We start from the raw sequence: 27718 nt of genomic DNA, 5'->3' as shown, positions 1-27718 counted from the left end.
AGTCGGACACGACTGAAGCGACTTAGCAGCAGCAGCAGCAGAGTGATTGGTAACCCACTCCAGTATTATTGCCTGGAGAATCCCATGGACGGAGAAGCCTGGTAGGCTACAGTCCACGGGGTCGCAAAGAGTCGGACACGACTGAGCGACTGAACTGAACTGAGGTGGTGCTAGTGGTAAAGAATCTGGCTGCCTATGCAGGAGACGCCGGTTCCATCACTGGGTCGGCAAGATCCCCTAGAAGAGGGCATGGCAACCCACTCCAGTATTCTTGACTGAAGAATGCCATGGAGAGAGGAGCCTGGTGGGCTACCGTCCACAGCGTTGCAGAGAGTCGGACCAACTGAAGCAACTTAGCACACAGCATTTTCATTCTGAATTCCTTTAACGATCCAGAGATGATTATATATGTGTGCGTGTGTGCACATGCAAACACACATACACAGCAACTATGTTAAACATCACAAAGGAGGAAGACAGGCCTAGAGAGGTAAAGCAACTTGCCCAGGGTGAAAAAATAAAAGTATAAAATAATAGGATCCAGGCAGTAAGCTTCCAGTTTCCCAGTTCTTGACTTCAAGTGATGGAATAAAGGAATATAATTTGATTCCTGTCCTCAAAGAACTTAAAACTCGTGTTAGGGATGGGTGAAATTCATACACACAACAACAGTTAAAATCAAGAACTAATGTTTGCGGTATCGGGTTTGGTCTCTTTTGACGGGTCCTCCTCTATCAGAAGTAAAGGATAGCTCCAACCTCAAGGGATTTGAGGACGCTTAACTGAGCTAAGCGCCAATAGATACAATGTCTATCACGCAATAGGCGGTCAACAAACGTTAACTATTATTATTTTTAAAGGAGGCAAACTGGAGTGGTAAGAATACTGGAGAGAGTCGGAAGGCGGGTGAAGGCTCTGGACCCTTGCACCTAAATCTTCTGAGCCTCAGTTTTCTCCTCTGTAAAATTAGGTGGCCTGAGTAGAACACGTCGAAGAGCTGTAAAGGATTCACCCGGAGTGTGGGGAAAGGCGCAGCCGCGGGGCAGAAGGGTTAGCAAAGAGCCCGGGGGCGGCTTTGCGGGCGCCGGCGGCAGAGGCCCCGCCCCGCCCCGCCCCGCTTGGGCGGCCCCGGCAGCTCCAGCCCGCGAGCAGTTCCGGTGCCAAAACCCTTCCCTCCCCCGCTCCCCCGGAAGTGCTTTTCTAGGGTTCGGGCCGTAGAGAGGCCTTGTAGGCAGAGCCGCTGAGGCTTGGTCGGCTCCGAGTAGGGGCTCCTGCCCGTGTGGGAGCCCGGGGTTTAGCGCCGGTCGACCCGCGCCCTGGCCCCTCTCAGCTCCCGGGCCGACGGTGAGTGGCCGGGGAAGCGAACTGCGACGGCCGCGGGCCGCGTCGGGGCTGCCGCTCTCGGGCCCCCGCCACCCGCTCCGGGCTCCAGGCTGCGGACTGGGCTGTCGGGGTTCGAGAAAGGGGGTTGTCGAGCGCCGCGGTTTTCGCCGAGCCCGGGGCACGGGAAGGAGCGGGCGGTGGGGGCCGTGGGGTGGGCGGGGCGGAGCCAGGGAGTGGGTTCCCGGAGCTGTTGTTGCTGTTGGGAGAGTTAAGAATGGGCTGGGCCTCCGTCCATCCAGCCCCCTCATTTCTGCTCCCCTATATCCTCGCGCTGTCTCTGGGATTTGGTTTTTCTGTGTCCGACCCGGGGCTGAGAATCTGGACGTCAGACTCAATCGTGGGCTGTAGTTCCCGGCTTTGGCGACATCTAGGTCTGTCGTCCGGCTCAGTAATTAGCTGGGGTCCCAGGAGTGTCGTCTCTTCGGTCCCAGGGCGGGGCGGGGCGTGTGTACACGCCAGAGATCTTCTGCAAGGCTGTCCGTCTAGACGGGTGTAGGGGTTGCTCAGGATCGGTTTGGACTGCGCCTTGGGACCGGTTTGGAGACGTCGGGCACTGTGGCACCAGCATGCCTCCCATGATCTTTACTCACTGGAAAGCTTACTCAAGCTGTTGTTGAGGTCACTTCTTTAAACAACAAACTTGCTTGAGGAAAATCAGGAGTTCAGGTAAGTTCCCTTATTTTCTCCACCGACGTTAGGAGATGATGCTACTCTCTAATCTGCACTCCTAATTTCTGTGGCTATCTGAAGTCACAGTGGTTTGGTGAGTTCAGTCTGCGGTTATAAGAATTGACTGCGTAGGGCTGGAGAATTGTTACACCCTCCCTTTCTCAGAGTTTGTTTACCTTCATGTTTGGAATTGTCATTTTTCATAACTTTTAAAGAAAAATTGTGCTCTGTAACTCCAAGGATATTCCTTAGACTGTTACAGCTGTTGCTGCAATGCAGAGGTTCACACAGGTGGCTAGAGGTGTTTTTGTTGTTGTTTTGCTTTTTTGCTGTTGTTTTATAGTTTTAGGTGTTTACTTAAGATAAATTGAGTCTTTTGTAAAGGAGAAAGTGATGTAGGTAATTGTTTTTAGCGAACAGCTTTTAGGTAATAAACTACTGAAAGGTTTGTAGGAAATAGGATTTCCCACATTTACTAGTGATTTTAAAATTATGATCATAAAGGAATGCTGTTACTGTTGATTTTGACTGCCGGCAGATAACCATTACTTTTGTAGTGTAAAGTATATGCACACCACCTTTGTGAAACCAGTAACACTTTCCTGTACTTCTCATCTTGTGCTTGTATTAGGACTTATGCTCTAGTTTTTTGGGAGTACTTATCTCATGCTCCTTCCACCACCAGAAGGGAGTAATCTCATGAATTAGGGAAAATAGACTGAAGTGACGATTCAGGGAGCTGTCTTAGGCACAGGAAAATTTATTTCACCATGTTGATCTTCTACAGGTAAAGGGTGGATGGTTTTTGAAGTCCCTGCAAAAGATTGTGGAGTGCAGACTAGTTGCCCAACTTTTAGATTTAGATGGAAACTGTAGATTCTTAGCTATTTGAAATGCTTGGGATATTGAAATTGAGAGGATCTGGAAAAGGAGTCAGGTTAGATACGGTTATCAATTCGTACTGAAGGTGGATAGTGTGTTTTGAAGGGAAAGAATTCAAGAATTGTAAGAATAGAAAAAGGAAAAATCAGATGCCCAAAGTAAATTTAATTATGCTCATGTTAATTCAGCAGATAAAACAGTTGCATTGGAAATTATATTATTCAAGTCAGTTCAACAGATATTGCCATGTTAGGCAACAAACTTTGTTAGGCAACCATGTAGGAGCAAGAAAAGATACAACCATAACAACTAAGCTTCATGTTTTGGCAGTAATTTTCTAAGGTGTGTCAGAAGTCATGAAGAGCGTATTACATTTTTTTTTTCTTATTGGAGGTGAGTGCTTTGTGCTTCATGAAAACCACTGCTAGATTAGAGGATGTAAAGATTGTCTTGGGTCTTCAGGAATTTGAAATCTAGAAGATGTCAGATATTTGTATAATAATTTACAGCATATAAAAATAAATACTTCCTATGTGAGTGGTTTGATCTAAAGTTTGGAGTTGTATGAAAGGAAAATGGGTTCATTTTTATCTAGAGTAAAGTGGAAGGTGGTGGAGGTATACTAATACTTTTAAAGTTAGCTCTGAAGCTGTTATTTATTGAGCATTTCATGCATACCAGGCTCTTTGCTAGTTGCTTTACAAACCTTTTCTAAGCTTCACAACTATATCTGAGCATATTTCTTAGTAATGAGGTCACTGGTACTTAAGTAACTCATCTGGAATATGTAGTAGCAGGTAACCGAGCCCTACTTTGAATACAAGTCTGTCTGGTGCCAAAACCTGTGTGTTTTTGCTACAACATGCTAATCCCAATAAACCAGCAGCCTGAGTTCAACATTACAGAGGGTAAGACTTTTCTAAGAAAAAAATTTAGGGGCTGGAAGTAGGTGGATGAAGAAGGCTTTTTAAATAAAGGGAATGATGTGAGCACAAGTATGGAGGTGGGAAAGTTCATTGTGTACTCAGAGGAAAGTAAGTGGACCAGATTACCTAGAATGTAGGGTTCATTTTGGGGAATAAGAGATGAGGTTTGAAATATAAATTGAGGCTAGATTGTAGAACATGTTTACATGCTGTATTTTGGACTATTTCGGAGGAAACTACCAAGGTTTAATAGTGTAGCATGTAGAATGATTTGTTGTAGAAAGCCGATTTTCAAGAGAATATAAATAATAGGAAAAGGCAGTGGTGGTATCATGATTTAGATAGGTGGGTGGGAGGAGGGATTGTTGGGAAAGATTTGGAGGAAGTGGAGGTTGAAGATTACACTCATTTTAATTGTAGGTGACTGCACTGGTGGTATTATTACTAAAAGTATGGGCAAGGAGGTGCATAATGAGATCAGTTTTTAACATAGTGAGTTTCTTATATACATGACGAACACTGAAAATAGTCAGAATTTTTTGAAAATGTGGGTTTGGAGTTCATGAGAGAGGTCAGTGCCAGGCATATAGTAAACATTGGTGTAGAGAATAATATAAATAGATGTATTCGTTGAATCTGTTTAAGAAGATGAAGAGTCAAGGGAGAGTCTAGACGGAAAGAAAAAAGAACCCTTTATTTTAGATGGCATCTGTTTAAAACAGAAGGAAAAGACACTAAATAGATAGTCTTATTCAGTGAGTAATAATAATGGTAGTCTGTACTGCTACCTCACATTGTAGACTCAAATGGCATAGAAAGAATCTGATCATTGAAAATCTGATTGGGAAACAACCGCACTACCAAGAATACTGTGCTATCATTACTCTATCTCAGGGAGGAGGAACTATTTCAGACTCATTTGGTTCGGTGTGAGTCTTTGGTTACTTTAGAGCTGTTTGGCCATCTCTTTTGGACATTCGTTGGCAAGTAATATGTGAGGTTTGGAAAATTCTCTGTCATTGTATTCTCTTTATATGTATGACTCAATTTTGGTTTCAATATCAAGAATTTCTGATTATTCAAAGACCATTTTTGTCCCTCCGATTACTACTGGCTGCTAGCAGTGCCTTTCATAGAAAATAGTATTTAATTGCATATTTTTCTTCCAGCTCCCTTTTATAAGTACTTTTGATTAACATGAGTAGTTTTGTCTCTAATGTTTGGATTATTTTAGAGAGAATGAAAAGATATTTACCATATAATGATACATATATTAAAAACTATACATTTTAATTTTGAAAGTATTTAAGAACTATATAGATTTATAGAATTTCATGTGGTTTCCTGTTTAAATATTTAAGGGAACCTGTATATCAGTGTGTAAAAAAATGGTAGTTATTTGCAGAATGAGGCTTAGAGTTGTAACTTTTTGAGAGCAAGTTGATTATTTTTAGATTAAATTATTATGGAAGTGTTTATTTTCTTCTTGAGAATTAATATATTCCTTTCGTTTTTTAGGAATGTGTTTTTCACTCTTGTCACAGGCACTTGGGAACATCCTGAGACCTGTGTCAGTGTTGTTGGAGGCAGTGGGGTTTGTGTGTGCTTTGTCTGGGCTGGTTAGCTTAGTTGCAGTGAGCCTGGTATTAATAAGGCAAAGGTCAGGAGTTCCATTTAGCTTCAGTCTGAGCGATGGCCAGGGAGTACACCTCTCACTCCTGCCGGCTGTCTTGGAAATTCCTCGGTTGTCACTGGTCACAAAGGTGACTGGATTAGGATGGATTTTTTTTTTTTTTTAAACCACTGGAAAAATATTAGAGGAAATTTAGCATAGTAATTAGGAACTCTGATTCTGGAATAAGACAGACCTATGTCAAAATAATAAGACAGACCTATGTTATAAGTTTGTGTAAGTTTCCAGGAGTTAGTGATAGACAGGGAGGCCTGGCATACTGTAGTCCATGGGGTCGGAAAGAGTCGGACATGACTGAGCGACTGAACTGAACTGATGTCAGAATTCCTGGTCTGTGATCTTGGGAGAGCCTCTAAACCCCTCCAATGGAGAAAGCCTCGATTTCCTCCTTATTGAATAGGTTAATATTTGGTTTGGGCATGTCCTACCATTGCTTTCTTTTTCCAAGTGGAGGTTAACTGCTTAGACCTGTGGTTCCCAAGTGCTGGACTGTGGAGTGGTGTCAGTCCGTGACAGAGTTTTCACTTGTCTGAAGTGAAATGAGAATGAATGAACTTCTCATAAAGCTACATTTATTGAATTTAGAAGATAATATGTTTTTCTAAAATTATCTTTTACCATTTTTGGTATAAGCATATTAATTTTTAAATGAAATAATGGTGATACCGATTGGTAGTTATTTTCTTTTTGAATGTCTTTGGCAGAATAAAAGTTACCACCACGACCACCCCCCTTTTTTTTTTTCTTAAGACTATGGCTCTTGGAAATCTAAAATCTTGGTTAAACCGAACCAGGAGATTAGGGAAGAGTACTCATTCAACATATTTATGCATATGCAAGGTTTGGCTTACACTCTACCCTTCAATTATCCTATAGGGGCTGTATTGTGATTCTCACCTCATTGAATTTGAATTTGTCAAGTTTTACATGAATACCTACAGCATATTTCAAGGAGCAGTTCAGATTGTTTTCAGTTGAGTACAAACAACTTGTTCCAAATTATTTGTTTAAAGCTGTGTTTCTCAACCAGAGTCCCAGGAGAAAACTGGTGAACTGTGGGGGCTGCCTGGGGGTGCTGCTGTCAGTCATTCCTCTGTTGATTAGCCAAGAAGATAAATAAGTCACTCTCCTTTGACATAGTGAAGTAGCAGAAACTGGCTTTCTTTTTCACCTCTTCTGTAGAATTGAAGCTAGACTGAGAAAAGCTTTATTTAATGTAGCAAGTAAACCTTGTATGCATATCAGTATTTGAAATGCTTTCTAGAGAAAGAGAATAATTCAGTGCTTTGCATAATTGGTTATGTAAGTGGAGCCTCAGAAGTCCTGGGGACACAAAACAGTTATTAGCATAAGCGGTTATTGAAATTGCATTCAGTTGTTTAGATGAGAAGCTTATTGACCCCCTGGTTCACTTAGAGTTGAGGAGAAAACTTAAGTTGCAAACCTAGCTTGTTAAATTAAGGCTTAGCATTTGTTTCCGTTGAGTGTTTTTGGTTAGGTAATTTAAAAAATTGGGAGTGCTCTAGAAATAATTTGTGTTAGAATGCCTAAAGTAAAATGTTCAGGTTAAGCTGAAATAATTTAGGATCTCTGTACTTTTAATTTTAAAGAAAATTGGAGGTTTGCTGCTTTAGATATTAAGGATGCTATTGTCTTATAGTTTTGTTATATATCTTTGTTTCTGGTAAATGAAAAAAAATCACGTATATTCATTTATTTAATAATGCTTGCAATTTTCCTCTAAAGTGCTTCTAATGGCAGAAATGAATGGTATGCTCAGAAGTCTGGAACTGTAGCCCAGAGTGCCCAGAGTGAAAATTTCACGATGTCTGTAGCATTCAGTTTTAAAAATTCTTATGAATTTTGCATTGCTATTTTATATGTGTGTAAACAGTGGTTTAAAGTGCTGCCAGCTAAAATTGGTGACCCCAAGAAGGGTCATATGTTCATCCTGTGGATTTTTGTATTCGTTTTGACATGGCTTGTGTTATAATTTAGTAGCACTATGCTTAACTATTTAATTTTGGCTCATAAAAAAAAAATCTTGTGTTCTGATGGTTTTGGTGGAACATGGGAGATGGTGAAAAGGTCTTCACACTTTCTGTATTTTTCTCAACAGACAGCAAACTATTTTAAACTACTGCTGAGGAGCTGTAGTTTCATAGAAATCATGTGACTTTGAAAGGAAATTGAATAACTATAAAAGTAAGAACATTTGAAAAATTGAACATTGCTGAGTTATCAGTGTATTTCTAGTGTTATAAAAAATATAGCAGCATTGTCTAATAGAACTTACTGCAATGATGTAGTGTTCTCTATCTGTACTGTTTAATACAGTGGCCCTCATGTGGGCCACTGAGCACTTAAAGTGAGTCTAGTGTTACAGATGAACTGATTTTTAAATTTTATTTAATTTTAATTAGTTTAAATGTGAACAGCTACTTGTGGCTACTATCTTAGACAGTGCTGCTCTCTAGGGTTAGGAAGACAAGAGAAAGAAGAGAGGTTAGTAATCTTCATGCCACCTCTCAGCTCAGCTATAGGCACTCCACAAGTAGTTCTTAAAGAAGATAATGAATCTTTTTATTGTTTCAGTTTTGAATACCAAGCTCTGGGGCATATTCTAGATTTTTAGGGAATAATTGCTAGCCTTGTTTTTTTTTTTTCTTGTTAATTTTTAAAATTTACTTTTATTACAGAAGCATATAGGATAATAAATGTACAACTTAAATAATTAGCTTAAGCAGTAGAACACTGCCTCTTTGAAGCCCCTCTGTACTTCTCACCACTTGTGTTCTCTGACATGCTTCCTAAGACATCATGATCTGAATTTTGTGTTAATCATTCCCTTGCTTTTCTTTTTAATTTTGGTTAATGTGTTTTTAAAAAATCCATTTTCCTCTTTCTTCATGTTTGGAAGTTTGTAGTTTCCCTTTATTTTAGTTCTCCCTGACCTCCAACAAATTATATATTCTTTTTGTTTCAAACACTGTTGCTTTGATTTGCCTGTGTAATACACACATACACATACATACAAATGTCTTTGCTCATTTTCATTTGTGTCTTGAACTTCCTGTTGGGATCTGAGATCATTTTCTCTTTCCCTGAACATCTTTTAGAGGGTCTGTTATTTGAAAAACTTTTTATTTGTTTGAAAGTCTTATTCCCGAAGGTGACTTTCCTGTGTGTGCATTCGATGCTAGCAGTTATTATCATTTTTATTATAGATCTTGCTCCATTCTCTTCTAGCTTTTACTGTTTTTGAAAAATCAGTAATCCATGTGATTTGCCATTGCTTTAAAGATACAGTTGGCCCTCCATATCTGCAGGTTTTGCCTTGTTGGATTTAACCACCCATGAACTGAAATATTTGAAAAATTATAGGAAGTTTAAAAAGCAGAACTTGAATTTGTTGCATGTTGGCAACTATTTATATAGCATTTCCATTGTGTTAGGTATTTTGAGTAATCTGGAGTATACCTGAGAACATACCTGGGTTATATGCAAATACTACACTGTCTTGTAGAAGGGACTTGACCTTTGGAGGTATCCTCTGGGGTCTTGGAACTATTCATTCCCCTTTGGAAAACTGAGGGATGACTGTCGTTTCACAGTCGCTGGTTTTGACATCTTTTTTTTGTTTTACCCTTGGTGTTCTGCACTTTTATTTTGATATGTCTGAAAGATGGTTTCTTCTGTTTATCATGTTTGGTATTCAGTAGGCTTTGGAATCTAAAGATTGGTGTCAGTTTTGGAGAACTGTTGGCTATTTTCTCCTCAAATTTTATCTTCTTTATTTCCTGTCTGGAACTTGTGTTTTGAAGTATGTTAGATCTTTTTTACTCTACCCATCGGGCCTTTTAATTGGTCTTTTATATTTTCTATTTCTGTATCTGTTTGTATTGTGTTCTCAATAATTAGTGCCTTTTCTTCCAGTTAGCTGATTCTCACTTCAGTTTTACCTGTTTCATTGAACTTTTTTTACTTTATCAATTATGTATTTTTTAAAAATTGTGGTAAAATACACATAAATAGAATTTAGCTTTTTAGCCATTTTAAAGCATACAGGTCAGTGACATTAAATATATTCACCCTATTGTGCGACTGTCACCACTGTCCATCTTCAGGACTTTTTTCATCATCATGAAATTTGTACCCATTCAACAGTAAGCTCCTGTTACCCCTTCACTGAGCCCCTGGTGACAACTATTTTACTTCTGTGAATTTATTCTGTATGATCATATAAGTGGATCATACAGTGTGTGTCGTTTTGTCTAGTTTATTTCACTCAGCATAATGTCTTCATCTGTGTTGTACCATGTTTATTGAGTTTTTGAAAATTTCATTTACTATATTTTTTAGTCATTTCTGGAAGTTGCATTCAGTTCCTTTTAAAGATTATCCTTTTTTAAAAAAAATAGTTATTCCTTTTTTAGTCATGTTCTCAAGGTACTTTATTTCTTAAAAATCTATTTAATATGCTTATTTTTTATTGTGTGTGATAATTACAGTGTTTGAAGTCTGCAGATGTCATTCTGTTGTTTTGCTTGCTCTTGCTCATAGTGCTGGGCTTTCCTAATTCATTTTGTGTTCTGACTGTGAAGTTCCTTAGAACGTTCTCTGTATTAATTTTGCAGAGTGATTTTTAAAAAGTAGGATTAATATATAGTTTAGAGCTTATAAGTAAGCCCCTGGAGATAGTATCCTGTGTTCTTAAACTTTTTGTTTTGAAATGATTTCTAACTTACAGTAAAGTTGCAAGAATGATATAGTAGACTCAAATATCCTTTACCCATGTTTATCAATTTTTAAACATTTTGCCATATTTGATTTATGGCATAAACACACATTATTATTGTTTTTGTGAACCACTGGCGAGTTTGTTGCATACCTTTTTATTTCTTAATAGCTCAGGGTATATTTCCTAAGAATAAGGATATTCTTTTAGGTAATCACAGTACCATTATCAAATTCCAAGAATTTGACATTGGTATATACTTTAGTCTCCATATGCTTTAAATTCCAGTCCTGCAGATTTGATCATATCTTGTATTTAGTTGTCATTTCTTTTTAGTCTCCTGCAAAACGAGTTTGTCTTTGTCTTTTATGCAATTAAAGTATATAGATGAGTTGTTTTATAGAAAAATATTCAACTTGGATTTGTCTCATGGTTTCAGGTCATTTATTTATCTTCAGTCTACTACAAAAGGTATGTGCCCCTCTCAGAATATTACATCTGGATATACATTATGTCCATTTGCTCCTCATTAGTGATTTTACTTTTGGTCAGAGTGTTGACTGGTTTATTCACTGTATGCTGCTAAGTCACTTCAGTCGTGTCCGACTCTGTGTGACCCCATAGACGGAAGCCCACCAGGCTCCCCCGTCCCTGGGATTCTCCAGGCAAGAACACTGGAGTGGGTTGCCATTTCCTTCTCCAATGTGTGAAAGTGAAAAGTGAAAGTAAAGTCGCTCAGTCGTGTCTGACCCTTAGCGACCCCACGGACTGCAGTCTACCAGGCTCCTCCGTCCATGGGATTTTCTAGGCAAGAGTACTGGAGTGGCTTGCCATTGCCTTCTCCGATTCACTGTATAGTTACTGTTTTTCTCCTTACATTTCATAAGCAATCTGCAGGGAGGTCCTAGTGTTTTGTTCTTCATGAAAAGATAAGTACAGTGGGACTTCCCTGGCAACCCAGTACAATGCAGGGGATGTGGGTTCGATCCCTGGTCAGGGAGCTAAGATCTCACATGCCTTAAGGCCAAAACATAAAACAGAAGCAATTGTAATAAATTCAATAAAGATTTAAAAAATGGTCCTCACCAAAATAAAAAAAAAGATAAGTACAGTAATAATATATCTTTCATTTGTATGAAAGGTTTCTAGTTTGCCAGGCATTTTTATACATACCTTGTTTTATTGCTTTTTAAAAAAATTGCTTTTATTGTACTTCGCTCTATTACATTTTTTACAAATCAAAGATTTGTGGCAACCCTGTGTTGAGCAAGTCTATTGGTACTGTTTTTCCAATAGCATTTGCTAGCTTCATGTCTTTCTTGTTACATTTTGGTAATTCTCACAATATTTCAAACTTTTTCATTATTATTATTATATTTGTTATGGTGATGTGTAATCAGTGATCTCTGATGTTAACTGCTGTGACTTGCAGAAGGCTCAGTTGATAGCATTTTTTAGCAATAAAGTTTTTAAGACAATTTTTTATTGAAATATAGTTGATTTAAAGTATTTTTAAATTAAGGTATGCACATTTCTTTTAGATATGCTGTTGTATACTTAATAGACTACAGGATCACATAAACATAACTTTTATATGCACTGGGCAATGAGAAAAATTTGTGTGACTCGTTTTATTGTGATACTCACTTTATTGTTGTGGTCTGGAACTGAACTTGCAGTATCTCTTAGGTATGCCTGTATTTTATGACCTTATTTTAATCTTTATGGCAGTAGTACATATTTTATAGTTCTGGAAACTAAGACTCGGAAACATAGCTAATAAGAGGCAGCATTGGAATTCAGACCCTTTAAGTTTTCCAAAGACTATTTTTTTAAACTAGCTACAGTTGCCTTTTAAGTTGGTAGATGACTGTTAACTTCGGGCATGGTCTGTGTCTTGTCTCCTGTGTTGTCAGTACCTGGGACGGTTGAGTGAATAAATAACATACAGACAGGAGTTGCTGTCTGACATAAGGGTCTTACATGGTAGTAGTTCTAATGTAATTGTATTGTTCACATTTTATATTTATGTATATAAATGTAGGCATATGGATAATGTGTATGTATGTTGTTGCTCAGTCACTAAACCCTCTGACTCTTCGCGACCCCATGGACTGCAGCATGTCAGGGTCCTCTGTCTTCCACTGTTTCCCAGAGTTTGCTCAAATTCATGTCCATTGTGTCAGTCCATCCTAAAGGAGATCAGTCCTGGGTGTTCATTGGAAGAACTGATGGTAAAGCTGAAACTCCAATACTTTGGCCACCTCATGCGAAGAGTTGACTCATTGGAAAAGACCCTTATGCTGGGGGGGATTGGGGGCAGGAGGAGAAGGGGACAACAGAGGATGAGATGGCTGGATGGCATCACCGACTTGATGCACATGAGTTTGGGTGAGCTCTGGGAGTTGGTGATGGACAGGGAGGCCTGGTGTGCTGCGACTCATGGGGTCGCAAAGAGTCAGACATGACTGAGCGACTGAACTGAACTGATCCTCTGGCACCCCCTTCTCCTGTAAGTACATAATAATATATACGTAGTTGCTTAGAGCTTAAAGCTTGTGTGGAAGGTTTTTCTGAAGCTTTGCATAACTCTAGGTAAGATTTTTTTTCTTTTAGATTGACAAGTAAATGGATGTGCCTTTAGTGAAGAAAATTGGAGCTTGCTTTTTGTTGGCTGCGTCGCATGACTTGTGGGATCTTAGTTCCCTGACTAGGAATTGAACCCTGGCCCTCAGCAATGAGAGTGTGGAGTCCTAACCATTTGGACTGCTAGGAAATTCTCCCACATTTGGCATTCTCAAAGGCATTAGGTGATAAAGATAAGTGAGGCAGATTTTCTGATATTAGTTCAATTCTTTTTTTAATTGTTAAGCAAATCTTTAAGATTCGGGTGATTGGAGGAATGCAGTGTATTATTAGGAACGTAGTATTGGTTAAGTAATCTCTTGACCTGGTTAATTGATGGATGCTTGGGCCCTATCCAGATTCACCTTTTCTCCCGTTTTACTTCTGACTTTCCACCTCCCATTCTTGGTTAAAGCCAGAGGGACTTGGGCATAGAACCTTGGTTAGGATACAAGTTCACCCCTTGGCTTCAATTATTGGGACCCGACTAGGTATCAAGAACCATGCTGGATATTGAGGTTAAAATGGTGAATCCAGAGAGATGTAGTTGTCATGGAGCGCAATTCAGAGGTGATGAACTATTATATCCCTTTGTCTGTGTTAGTCATTTATATATTTAAATCGAATATTTCTAAGAAAATCTTATATCTGCTGAAATTTTCCTGGCAAGAGAGAAAATTCTTGAGACCCTTAATGGATTGTGCAAGTATAGAATTTGAGACTGAAAACTACTCAGTAAGTGTTTTCTGAAAAATGATAACTTGAATTTCGATTGAAGTCTTTTATTAAAGCCTAACCTAAGTAAATTACAGATGCTATAAAGACTGCTATTTGCCTCCTATGGGGTTTTATGAATAGTTACCAGAAGTAGTGTCTTGGAAGTTGTATCAGTGTATTACATGGTTCTTTTACATTCCCTTGTCTCCCCCTCACTCAAAAAACTTTAATGTTACACAAACAAATGCATGTATTTTTTTTTAAACTCTTTATTTTGAGGTAGAGTCTTACAGAAAGTTGCAGAAATAGTAGGGCCCTGTGTACTCTTCACTCAGTTTCCCCAATATTGACATCTTAGATAATTGTCGTACAATAGGAATACGAGGAAATCGATATTGAGACATTACTGTTAACTAGAGTTTCCCATATGTAATGTTAACCATATGTTAACATTACTGAAAACATAGAATTTCCCTGATGGCTCAGGAGGTAAAGAATCCACCTGTAATGTGAGGGATACAGAAGACTTGGGTTCCATCCCTGGGTCGGGAAGATCCCCTGGAGAAGGAAATAGCAACCATTCCAGTATTCTTGCCTGGAGAATCCCACGGACAGAGGAGCCTGGTAGGCTGCAAACAGTCTCAGTTCAGTTCAGTTCAGTCGCTCAGTCGTGTCCGACTCTCCGCGACCCCATGAATCACAGCACGCCAGGCCTCCCTGTCCATCACCAACTCCCGGAGTACACTCAAACTCATGTCCACAGAGTCGGTGATGCCATCCAGCCATCTCATTCTCTGTCGTCCCCTTCTCCTCCCGCCCCCAACCTTTCCCAGCATCAGAGTCTTTTCCAGTGAGTCAACTCGTCGCATGAGGTGGCCAAAGTATTGGAGTTTCAGCTTTAGCATCAGTCCCTCCAATGAACATCCAGGATTGATCTCCTTTAGAATGGACTGGTTGGATCTCCTTGCAGTATAAGGGACTCTCAAGAGTCTTCTCCAACACCACAGTTCAAAAGCATCGATTCTTAGGCGATCAGCTTTCTTCACAGTCCAACTCTCACCTCCATACATGACCACGGGAAAAACCATTGCCTTGACTAGACAGACCTTGGTCGGCAAAGTAATGTCTCTGCTTTTTAATATACTATCAAGGTTGGTCATAACTTTCCTTCCAAGGAGCAAGCGTCTTTTAATTTCATGGCTGCAATCAGCATCTGCAGTGATTTTGGAGCCCAAAAAAACAAAGTCTGACACTGTTTCCACTGTTTTTCCGTCTATTTCCCATGAAGTGATGGGACCAGATGCCATGATCTTTGTTTTCTGACTGTTGAGCTTCAAGCCAACCTTTTCACTCTCCTCTTTCACTTTCATCAAGAGGCTTTTGAGTTCCTCTTCACTTTCTGCCATAAGGGTAGTGTCATCTGCATATCTGAGGTTATTGATATTTCTCCCAGCAATCTTGATTCCAGCTTGTGCTTCTTCCAGCCCAGCGTTCCTCATGATGTACTCTGCATATAAGTTAAATAAGCAAGGTGACAATATACAACCTTGACGTACACCTTTTCCTATTTGGAACCAGTCTGTTGTTCCATGACCGGTTCTAACTGTTGCTTCCTGACCTGCATACAGGTTTCTCAAGAGGCAGGTCAGGTGGTCTGGGATTCCCATCTCTTTCAGAATGTTCCACAGTTTATTGTGATCCACACAGTCAAAGGCTTTGGCATAGTCAATGAAGCAGAAATAGATGTTTTTCTGAAACTCTCTTGCTTTCTCCATGATCCAGCGGATGTTGGCAATTTGATCTCTGGTGCCTCTGCCTTTTCTAAAACCTGCTTGAACATCTGGGAGTTCACGGTTTACATACTGCTGAAGCCTGGCTTGGAGAATTTTGAGCATGACTTTACTAGCGTGTGAGATGAGTGCAATTGTGCGGTAGTTTGAGCATTCTTTGGCATTGCCTTTCTTTGGGATTGGAATGAAGACTGACCTCTTCCAGTCCTGTGGCCACTGCTGAGTTTTCCAAATCTGCTGGCATATTGAGTGCAGCACTTTCACAGCATCATCTTTCAAGACTTGAAATAGCTCAACTGGAATTCCATCACCTCCACTAGCTTTGTTCGTAGTGATGCTTTCTAAGGCCCACTTGACTTCACATTCCAAGATGTCTGGCTCTAGGTCAGTGATCACATTATTGTGACTATCTTGGTCGTGAAGATCTTTTTTGTACAGTTCTTCTGTGTATTCCTGCCACCTCTTCTTAATATCTTCTGCTTCTGTTAGGTCCATACCATTTCTGTCCTTTATCGAGCCCATCTTTGCATGAAATGTTCCCTTGGAATCTCTAATTTTCTTGAAGAGGTCTCTTGGTTTTCCTATTCTGTTGTTTTCCTCTATTTCTTTGCATTGATCACTGAGGAAGGCTTTCTTATCTCTCCTTGCTATTCTTTGGAACTCTGCATTCAGATGCTTATATCTTTCCTTTTCTCCTTTGCTTTTCGCCTCTCTTCTTTTTACAGCTATTTGTAAGGCCTCCTCAGACAGCCATTTCGCTCTTTTGCATTTCTTTTCCATGGGGATGGTCTTGGTCCCTGTCTCCTGTACAATGTCACGAACCTCCGTCCAGAGTTCATCAGGCACTCTGTCAATCAGATCTAGTCCCTTAAATCTATTTCTCACTTCCACTGCATAATCATAAGGGATTTGATTGAGGTCATATCTGAATGGTCTAGTGGTTTTCCCGACTTTCTTCAATTTAAGTCTGAACTTCGCAATAAGGAGTTCATGATCTGAGCCACAGTCAGCTCCTGGTCTTGTTTTCGCTAACTGTATACAGCTTCTCCATCTTTGGTTGCAAAGAATATAATCAATCTGATTTCAGTGTTGACCATCTGGTGATGTCCATGTGTAGAGTCTTCTCTTGTGTTGTTGGAAGAGGGTGTTTGCTATGACCAGTGCATTCTCTTGACAAAACTCTATTAGCCTTTGCCCTGCTTCATTCCGTGCTCCAAGGCCAAATTTGCCAGTTACTCCAGGTGTTTCTTGACTTCCTACTTTTGCATTCCAGTCCCCTAGAAAGAAAAGGACATCTTTTTTGGGTGTTAGTTCTAAAAGGTCTTGTAGGTCTTCATAGAAACAGTCTAGTGGGTTGCAAAGAGTCAGACATGACTGAGCGACTAAGCATAAGTACTGTTAACTAGAATACAGAGCATGTACAGATATTATCTACGTTTCTTTGTGTGTGTGTAGTTCTGTACAGTTCTATCCCATCTATGTATTTAACCACTACTACAGTCACAATACAGAACTGTTCCATCACCACAGAACTCCCTAATGCTACCTCTTTGTGTTCACAGCCCATCCCCTCATCCCTTCTTTTGTCATTTTGAGAATGTTGTATAAATGAAAGTATAGTGTGTAAGCTTTTGAGATGCGTGCTTTAAAAACATAATTTGTTTTAATTCTCAATGTAAAACAAACTTTTCTGAAAGGTGGTTCAGTTCAGTTCAGTGGCTCAGTTGTGTCCGACTCTCCGCGACCCCATGAATCACAGCACGCCAGGCCTCCCTGTCCATCACCAACTCCCGGAGTTCACTCAAACTCATGTCCACAGAGTCGGTGATGCCATCCAGCCATCTCATTCTCTGTCCCCTTCTCCTCCCGCCCCCAACCTTTCCCAGCATCAGAGTCTTTTCCAGTGAGTCAACTCGTCGCATGAGGTGGCCAAGGAAAAACAGATTTTGAATCTACCACCCTAATACAGTCATCATTCTGATTTTTTTAATATCCCATTTTATATGATATTTTATATCACATTTATAGTGTATGCTCAATTTTGTTTGCTTTTTAAACATTTTTTGGCTGTGTTGTGTAGCATGTGGTATATTAGTTCCCAGGAACGAACCCATGCCCTGTGCAGTAGAAACATGAAGACGTAACCACTGAATTGCCAGAGAAGTCCCTTGTATGATTTTTTTAAACTTTAACATTATTTCTGTGTCATCATCATATATAATTTTTGCTGTTATAAAGAATGTTGCAGAAAACACCTAAAAGCATGTATTTTTCTTCATGTTTTTAGTCATTTTCTTATAGCAGATTCCCAGATATGTTATATGGAGCCAAAGGTTATGAGGGTTTATTAATCCTGAGAATGTGGTCAAATTGCTTTTCAAAAGGGTGGTATTACTAGTACTGATTCACTGTATCTTTGTTAGATTGGATATTAGGGTTAACTTTTACCCCCTAACTTTAGGTAAAAAAGGTACTTCTTTGTTCTAATTTTAGAGTGCATTTCTTTATGGAACAGTTTTTCTATGAAGAGTACAATTGATTGTAGAATCAAAATGCCATGAACTTTTAAAAATGTGATTTTGGTTTTAAGTAATTTGGAAAAGCTTTTTAGTGTCTGTGCCAGTGTTCAACAGTTCAGTGCAGGAGACTGAGTCATTAGCTCCTTCTCTTTACTTTGCCTGTAACCTCCTCAGTTTATAGGTTTGTTACCTACAGAATGATTACCAGTTTCTCCTTTGCTTCCTCTGGCCTCTACCATGATCTAGCTAGTCTCCTCAGTCTGGATCTTTGACCTTTCCCTCTGTTAACTCTTCACGGAGCACTGCTCCCTCCACTGACACCACACCAGCACCTCATTCACTTTACCTGCTTTCTGATCAGCTTTAGGGTACTGGGTCACGCCGATAAATTAACACATTCCTTGGATTACCATATTATTATCCTTACAGTGTAATCCTGGGAGCCTGCAGTTCCAGGACTACTGGAGATCTTCACTTTTTCGATGGCCACCACAGAAGTTACATGGTTAATCATGTGTGGAGTATGTAAAATATACCCAAATACAAAAATAGCAGAATAATGAGGAAATTATGTACCTTTTATTTTTCTCTTTTGAAAGAAAGCATTGCTATATTCTTTGAATAGTAGTCAGACCAGAGTACTCACAAAACCCTTAAAACAGAAGTTTTAAGTAGAATGTCATTAATGCCAACACTGCTTTATTTTAGTTGTCACAGTATTCCTACAAATTTTTGAGGTAGCTACATGTGAAGATCTCAAGTGTTGTTGAGTAGGAGATTGGACAAGTTGGTTAGCAGGGGATCATAAAAAATGATATGTATTTTTAATTTTTAACTCGAATAGACATTCTTTCACCACTTTTTTTCCCCATAGGGTCAGGGTTTTTCTTTATGGATGGATCTTTCATTCGAGTTCTGGATTGTCTTTTTAGAATAATCTGTACCCATGAGGCATTTATCTATGAAGTATCCCTTTCTAATAAAACAGAATTTAAAGACAGTTTTAATGTTTTACATAAAATCCTTCTACAGTTTTATTCTTTTTCCACTATTCTTTTAAAGCTGTTTTTATATACATCCAAATCCGTAATAACTTCAGAAAATAATTAGCCTTTGAATCTTTTTGAACTTTTCAACATAATTTTCAGAGAAACAACCCCTTTCACACTCATAATTCATCAGTTTACATAATCTTAAATTACATAATTACAATAACAAGTAGTTGGCGTAGGTGCATTTGGGAACAAACAGCTGGCTCTCGTTAAGCATCCAGCTCATTTGGTGAGAGTGGAAGGCTGAGGACGCAGTAAGAAAGTGGTTGACTTAGAGACTACCAGGTGCAGTCGGGCCGTGATGAACATCAGGAGGTGATTTATGGAGGAGTTTAAGCTCTTTATTTCTCTCTGTTGATAGAGTAGAGGTCTTTTAAATGAGTTTCTACTGGATGATTATTCTGATTTCTGTTATTTTAAAATAACTTTTATTTTATTTTTGGCTGTGTTGGGTCTTCATTGCTTTGTGTGGTCTTTCTCTAGTCGTGAGCAGGGGCTACTATTCACTGCGGTGCACAGGCTTCTCCTTGTGGTGGCTTCTCTTATTGCGGGGCACAGGCGCTCGGGCACAAAGGCTTCAGTAGTTGTGGCACACAGGTTCAATAGATGTGGTATACAGGCTTAGTTGATCTGCAGCAAGTGGGATTTTCCTGGACCAGGGATTGAACCCATGTCCCCAGCATTAACAGGCGGATTCTTAACCACTGTGCCGCCAGGGAAGTCCTCATTTCTGTTTTATAGAGGAAAGCAGTGAAGTTAAAGTAAGATTCCCTAGACCAGGCAGGTAATAAGTGATGGAGCCATAGGATTAAGGAACAAATTGGAGGTACAAACACAGTCTCAGAATGGAAGTCATTCGTATGGAGGGGACTTACCGTACAGTAATAGGTTTATAACACTTTTTCACACAATACATGAAAAATAAACATAGGAAATAAAGAAAACATTTTAAATTTTACAGTACAGTACCTTGAAAAGTACAGTACAACAGCTGGCATCCAGGGCCAGCATCGAGGGAACAGGCAAGAAGAGGTACTACTGCACTCTGTACAGTATTATATAGGAAAGTACACAGAAGCGCAACCACTTGTAGCGGATGCACACAGCTGACCATGTGTGCCAGACGCGTGAACTAACTTACATGATTGGACATGTGAACACACATTTGCATCTTTGAAAGCTCACAAGGTGAAGGTCTGTGCCTAGGGTACTTACTACATACTAGGTCTGCATGAAGCTCAAATATAGCATGTCCTTTCACCTCCTGTGCAGGTGCTGGATGCTTTTTAGGTCATCTTGTTTACCCAATCATTAAATATTCTTGAGTGGTCTTTGGGAATCTTTGGGGTAGTGTTTTTACAGTTATCCCACGTCTTGGGCCCTTCTTTCATTTTTCTTCTTAATGTTTCTTTTGTCCTAACTAAAAAATGAAGATGCATCCCAAGGTGAAAATTAGGCTTATAATTGTTGGTTTTTATCTTACAAAGGCTCTGTATGTGTGAGAACAAGACTAAAATCTTGCAGTGTTGTAACTGCTGAGGTAACTGTGAAATAAGAGAATGTAAAAGGGAAAAATGAAGTGCTCTTTCTTCTGTTAAATTTCATTCTTAGTTTGGAATCTAAACAGTCATCTTTATCCCTATCATTATTTCATGAAGCATCAGTAGAGCCATTAGAGTTTAAAGAAAAAGATATATGTACACATATACCTATATAATTAGTGTAAAAGTTGTGTTTCTGACAGTATGTGGTAGGCTATTTAAATCTTGAAAATAGCTTAAAGAACTTTCAGTTCTACCTTAGGTGTGACTCGATTCAGGACTGAAAACCATTGATATGAATTTAAATATTTATGTGTCTAGCTGTTAATCTGTAACTTTCGTATGATTATAACTAATATTATGATAAGTAGTATTGTTGAGTTGTTTATTAAGTGCCTTGGACACTCTTTAGCCATAGTAAATAGTTTACTAGTAAATACACAATAATACAGAACAAAAATGAAAATTATCAGTTGATAACATTCTTTTCCATTTTCTTTGTAAATGTCAAGATAATGTGTCTCAGGCACATTTCCCTCCTCCCTTCTTAAGTGTAACTCCATTTTGTGATTTTTTTTTTCTTTTTTGGCGTTAGTCCGAATGTTTGAATCTGGCAAAGGAACATACTGAATTTTTTGATATGCCAGCTAGCATCTTTCACTTACTGAGATAATATATTTTAGAGTTTAGACGAATAATTGGTTATGACAAAAAACCTTTGGGCTACATTATTCGATTTAACACTGTATTTCTCTATTGGCTGTGCTGGGTCTTTGTTGCTGCGTGGGTTTTTCTCCCATTGCGGGAAGCGGGAGCTGCTCTCTAGTTGGAGCGTGCAGGCTTCTCTTCTGCTGCGGTGCACGGGCTTTTCATTGTGGTGGCTTCTCTCGTTGTGGAGCATAGGCTCTAGGGTGCTTGGGCTTCAGTAGTTGCAGCTCAAGGGCTCAGTCGTCGCTCTGCCGTCTCTGGAGCACAGGCTCCGTAGTTGGGGCACATGGGCTTAGTTGCTGTGCTGCACGTGGGATCCTCCCAGACCAGGGATCAGTCTCGTGTCCCCTGCATTGACAGGTGGACTCTTCACCAGTGAGCCACCGGTGAAAGTGAAGTTGCTTAGTCGTGTCCAGCTCCCTGCGATGCCATAGATTGTAGCCTACCAGGCTTCTCCATCCATGGGGTTTTCCAGGCAAGAGTACTAGACTGGGTTGCCATTTCCTTCTCCAGGGGATCTTTCCAACCCAGGGATCAAACTCAGGTCTCCCGCATTATGAGCAGATGCTTTACCGTCTAAGCCACCAGGGAAGCCCTGATTCTTTTTTTTTTTTTAAGACAAGTCGTTAAGACTATAAAATTTAAATTGTAATTAGTGATATAGTTGTGTGAAGAGATGGTCAAGTCATAAATTTCATAGTGTTGTTAATAACAGACCCCCTAAATGATATTGTTTAACAAAAAGTAAATAATCCTCTTCCTAAATGTTACTGGTTTATGTACTCTCTTTCAACATTTTTTCCCCTATTTTTCTGGTTTTATAATTGGAGGGTAAGATTGTAATAAAGTTGAATCAGAGAAACCAGATTAGTATTAGTGGCTGGTACATTAATTGTTCTCTTTATCTAGTGACAAAACCAAAAATCCTATGAAATAACAACATTTTAAAAGCAATGTTGAAAAAGAGTTTGGTTTCTTTCTTTCAAGCATAAGTTTTAATTACTGAGGCAATGCTGTGTTTGATATTACTTGGAAATCTGAGATAAAGAGAAAAATTCTGTTAGAAGAATGGTATTTTAAATGTTCTTTTGACATCTGAAACATTGCCCATGACTTTGTCTTCCCCTTCTATCGTTTTTTTAACTCCTTTTTGGATTTTAATGATTTTGGCACTTCTTAGGTTTACAAAATATTTTTGATGCATGTATCCATTTGAGATCTAGACCCTAATCAGAAATTTCAACCAGGTAGTTCCCCCCCCTCTTTTGGCAAAGCAGTTTTTACAGTGCTGATGAATTATACTGCATCCAGTTTTATTTCTGTAATTAAAGTTGCCTTGGGCAAGATAAATTCTTCACCTATTTCTTTACCTGTTATACTTTGTTTTAATTGATGCAGAGTTGCCATAGTTGTACCCATTCTTACTAAAGAGGAAATGAGCCCTCAGCCCTGGTATATTGTCTGTTGGTAGTCTCTAGTAACTAGCCCTTGGGCTTCCCTTGTGGCTCAGCTGGTAAAGAATCTGCCTGCAATTTGGGAGACATGAGTTCGATCCCTGGGTTGGGAAGATCCGCTGGAGAAGGGAAAGGCTACCCAATCCAGTATTCTGCCCTGGAGAATTCCATGGGTTGTATAGTCCATGGGGTCACAAAGAGTCGGACATGACTGTCTTTCATTTCACTAGTAACTAGTGCAGAGTCTCATTCCTAATTAACATTGCCTGCAGATGGTTCAAAATTGGCAAGGGAGTATGTCAAGGCTGTATATTGTATAGCTTATACAATAAGCTTATAGGCAGAGTACACCATGTGGAGTGCTGGGATGGATGACTCACAAGCTGGAATCAAGATTGCCGGGAGAAATATCAACAACCTCATATATGCAGGTGATACCACTCTAATGGCAGAAAATGAAGAGGAACTAAAGAGTCTCTTGATGAGCGTGAAAGAGGAGAGTGGAAAATCTGACTTAAAACTCAGTATTCAAAAAACTAAAGTCATGGCATCCAGTCCCATCACTTCATGACAAATAGATGGGGAAAAAAGTGGAAACAGTGTCAGATTTTATTTTCTTGAGCTCCAAAATTCACTGCAAATGTGGAAGAAAAACTATGACAAACCTAGACAGTGTATTAAAAAGCAGAGACATCACTTTGCCAACAAAGGTCTGTCTAGTCAAAGCTATGGTTTTTACAGTAGTCTTTTATGGATATAAAAGTTGGGCCATAAGGAAGGCTGAGCACTGAAGAATTGACGCTTTTGAACTGTGGTGCTGGAGAAGACTCTTGAGAGTCCCTTGAACAGTAAGGAGATCAAACCAGTCAATCCTAAAAGAAATCAACCCTGAATATTCATTGGAAGGACTGATGCTGAAGCTGCAATACTTTGGCCACCTGATTCAAAGAACAGATTCATTGGAAAAGACCCTGATGCTGGGAAAGATTGAAGGCAGGAGGAGCAGGGGGTGGCAGAGGATTAGATGGTTAGATAACATCTTTGATTAAACGGACATGAATTTGAGCAAACTCTGGGAGATAGTGAAGGACAGGGAACCCTGGCATGTTGCAATTCATGGGGTGCAAAGAGTGGGACATGACTTAGCAACTGAACACAACAACAGATGAGAAAGTAAAACTGTTTATGCATCAGAGGGTCAGAAAGAATTGTTTAAATTCTTTAATAAATTTTTAACTTATTTATTTTATTTTTGGCTGTGCTGGGTCTTTGAGGGGCTACTCAAGTTGAAGTGTGAAGGTTTATCTTTGCGTAGGCTTCTTGTTGCAGAGCACGGACTCTAGGCTCATGGGCTTCAGTAGTGCAGCACATTGGCTTAGCTGCCCTGTGATGTGGGATCTTCCTGGAGCAGGGACTGAACCCGTGCCCCCTGAGTTGGCAGGTGGATTCTTAATCACTGAACCACCAGAGAGGCTCAACGTACTCATTTTTAATAAAAGGGTAATATATGTACATGATTTAAAAGTTAAAGCTGCAGAAGGGTTTCCTACCTTCCTAGGTCCCCTCCCCTGAGGCAACTACTGTTTGTAGCAAGTTTCTTCCTACATTTACAGCCATATCCGCTCTTTTTATTAGTTGCATAGTATTCATTGTACTGATTATACTGTACATTCCCTTTTTGGTTGACATGTAGCTTGTTTCTTATCTTTTGCTTTTATAAATAATTCAGCAGAGTATTGTATACATATATCACACCTGTGTAAATAAATCAGTATTTTAAATTTTAGAAGTAAAATTTGTTTGCCAAATAAATCAGTGCATTAAAACTTTGCTAGGTATTGCCAGATTATTCTTCATGGTAAATTGATTTCTGAAGTTAGAATATTGGTATTATCATATGTTCTTTGCAAAAGTATGATCACTAGTTGTTGCTATGCACTTTATAACCAGATTTATTTTCTTTCTTTTTATTAATTATCTGCTTGTAAGCATAGTAAGTAGCCATCAGTCAACAGAAGAGTCCAAAATGCAGTATTTGGATGCAGTCTCAAAAGTGACAGAATGATCTCTGTTCATTTCCAAGGCAAACCATTCAGTGTCACAGTAATCCAAGTCTGTGCCCTGACCAGTAATGCTGAAGAAGCTGAAGTTGAAAGTTCTATGAAAACCTATAAGACCTTCTAGAACTAACACCCAAAAAAGACACCTTTTCATTTTAGGGGACTGGAATGCAAAAGTAGGGAGTCAAGAGGTACCTGGAGCAACAGGTAAATTTGGCATTGGAGTACAGAATGAAGCAGTGTAAAGGCTAATAAGAATAAGCATTTTGCCAAGAGAATGCACTGGTCATAGCAAAAACCCTCTTCCAACAACATAAGAGAAGACTCTACGCATGGACATCAGCAGATGGTCAATACCGAAATCAGATTGATTATATTCTCTGCAGCCAAAGATGGAGAAGTTCTATACAGTCAGCAAGAACAAGACCAGGAGCTGACTGTGGCACAGACCATGAACTCCTTGTTACCAAATTCAGACTGAAATTGAAGAAAGTAGGGAAAACCACTAGACCATTCAGGTATGACCTAAATCAAATTCCTTAGAGTTTTACAGTGGAAGTGAGAAATAGATTCAAAGTATTAGATCTGATAGAGTGCCTGAAGAACTGTTGATGGAGGTTCGTGACATTGTACAGGAGGCAGGGATCAAGACCATCCCCAAGGAAAAGAAATGCAAAAAGGCAAAATGGTTGTCTGAGGAACCTTACAAATAGCTGTGAATATAAGGGAAGTGAAAGGCAAAGGAGAAAAGGAAAGATATACCCATTTGAATGCAGAGTTCCAAAGAATAGCAAGGAGAGATAAGAAAGCCTTCCTCAGTAATCAGTGCAAAGAAATAGAGGAAAAAATAGAATGGGAAAGACTAGAGATCTCTTCAAGAAAATTAGAGATACCAAGGGAACATTTCATGCAAAGATGGGCACAATAAAGGAGAGAAATGGTATGGATCTAACAGAAGCAGAAGATATTAAGAGGTGGCAAGAATACACAGAAGAACTATTCAAAAAAGATCTACAAGACCCAGATAATCAGATGGTGTGATCACTCACCTAGAGCCAGACATCCTGGAATGCGAAGTCAAGTGGGCCTTAGGAAGCCTCACTATGAACAAAGCTAGTGGAGGTGATGGAATTCCAGCTGAGCTATTTCAAATCCTAAAAGATGATGCTGTGAAAGTGCTGCACTCAATATGCCAGCAAATCTGGAAAACTCAGCAGTGGCCACAGGACTGGGAAAGGTCAATTTTCATTCCAATCCCAAAGAAAGGCAATGCCAAAGAATGCGCAAACTACCGCACAATTGCACTCATCTCCCCAAAGTCATGCTCAAGATTCTCCAAGCCAGGCTTCAACAGGACATGAACCGTGAACTTCCAGATGTTCAAGCTGGATTTAGAAAAGGCAGAGGAACCAGAGATCGAATTGCCAACATCCACTGATCATCGAAAAAGCAGGAGTTCCAGGAAAATACCTACTTCTGCTTTATTGACTATGCCAAAGTCTTTGACTGTATGGATTACAACAAACTGGAAAATTCTTCAAGAGATGGGAATTCCAGACCAACTGACCTGTCTCTTGAGAAATCTGTATGCAGGTCAGGAAGCAACAGTCAGAATTGAACATGTAACAACAGACTGGTTCCAAATCGGGAAAGGAGTACTTCAAGGCTGTATGTTGTCACCTTGCATATTTAACTTAATATGCAGAGTACGTCATGAGAAACTCTGGGCTGGATGAAACACAAGCTGGAATCAAGATTGCTGGGAGAAATATCAATAACCTCAGATGTGCAGATGACTCCACCCTTATGGCTGAAAGCAAAGAAGAGCTAAAGAGCCTCTTGATGAAAGTAAAAGAGGAAATTGAAAAATTGGGCTTAAAAATCAACATTCAGAAAACGAAGATCCTGGCATCTGGTCCCATCACTCCATGGCAAATAGATGGGGAAACAGTGGAAACCGTGACAGACTTTATTTTTGTGGGGCTCCAAAATCACTGCTGATGGTGACTGCAGCCATGAAATTAAAGGATGCTTGCTCCTTGGAAGAGAAGTTTTAACCAACCTAGACAGCATATTAAAAAGCAGAGACATTACTTTACCAACAAAGGTCTGTCTAGTAAAGCTTTGGTTTTTCCAGTAGTCACGTATGGATGTGAGAGTTGGACTATAAAGAAAGCTGATTGCTGAAGAATTGATGCTTTTAAACTGTGGTGTTGGAGAAGACTATTGAGAGTCCCATGGTCTTCAAAGAGCTCCAACCAGTCCATCCTAAAGGAGATCAGTCCTGAATATTCATTGGAAGGACTAATGCTGAAGCTGAGACTCCCAATATTTTGGCCACCTGATGGGAAGAACTGACTCATTGGAAAAGACCCTGATCCTGGGAAAGATGGAGGGCAGGAGGAGAAGGGGATGACAGAGGATGAGATGGTTGGATGGCATCACCGACTCAATGGACATGATTTTGAGTAAACTCTGGGAGTTGGTGATGGACAGGGAGGCCTGGCATGCTGCCATCCATGGGGTCGCAAAGAGTCAGACACATCTGAGCAACTGAACTGAAGCATAATACCCTTATGTTTCACAAACTCGTAGCTTTCACGTGTTTCCTTTGTCAAAAGTGTATTGGTGTAAATTACTAGCAATCACTGACTTTTATATAGGTGGCCTCTATCTTGTAAATGAATTGTTTAAAAAAGACTGGCTAGAGGCTGGGGGTGGAGGAAATGGGGAGTTAAAAAAATAGGGAATTTGGGATTAGGAGCCTCCACATCACCCCCCCACCCCACCTCCACCCTCCCCATAAGTCATAAAAACAGGTGTTTAGCTTATTAGGTCTGGCAATAAAAAATGTTTGTAACCTGTTATATCACAATATATTGTAATCACCCTTTGTAACACTGGAGATTCATTCATCCTGTTGCTATCCTCTCTTAGGGAACTGCTGCTGCTGCTGCTAAG

At 39.6% G+C, this 27718-nt stretch overlaps 1 protein-coding gene across 3 annotated transcripts in view; it reads left to right on the top strand.

Annotated features, from left to right (window-relative positions):
• Positions 1 to 1190: 1190 nt before the first annotated feature.
• The window catches only part of FRS2 (fibroblast growth factor receptor substrate 2), a 113769-nt gene continuing 87241 nt past the window's right edge, over positions 1191 to 27718 (top strand). For 2 of the 3 annotated variants that reach the window (XM_055396714.2, XM_055396715.2), the window contains exon 1: positions 1191 to 1344. The gene's annotated coding sequence lies outside the window, so the exon portion shown is untranslated. Of the gene's footprint in view, positions 1345 to 1576; positions 2050 to 27718 lie in introns of those variants that run through there. The other variant, XM_055396718.2, reaches the window with a different exon arrangement.

This window comes from Moschus berezovskii, chromosome 6 (assembly GCF_049115385.1).
Source record: "Moschus berezovskii isolate FMDL1 chromosome 6, NW_MosBer_1.0, whole genome shotgun sequence".
NCBI classification, from domain to species: domain Eukaryota; kingdom Metazoa; phylum Chordata; class Mammalia; order Artiodactyla; family Moschidae; genus Moschus; species Moschus berezovskii.
The sequence above is the reverse complement of the archived record's forward strand: the minus strand, read 5'-3'. Positions and strand labels throughout refer to the sequence as shown.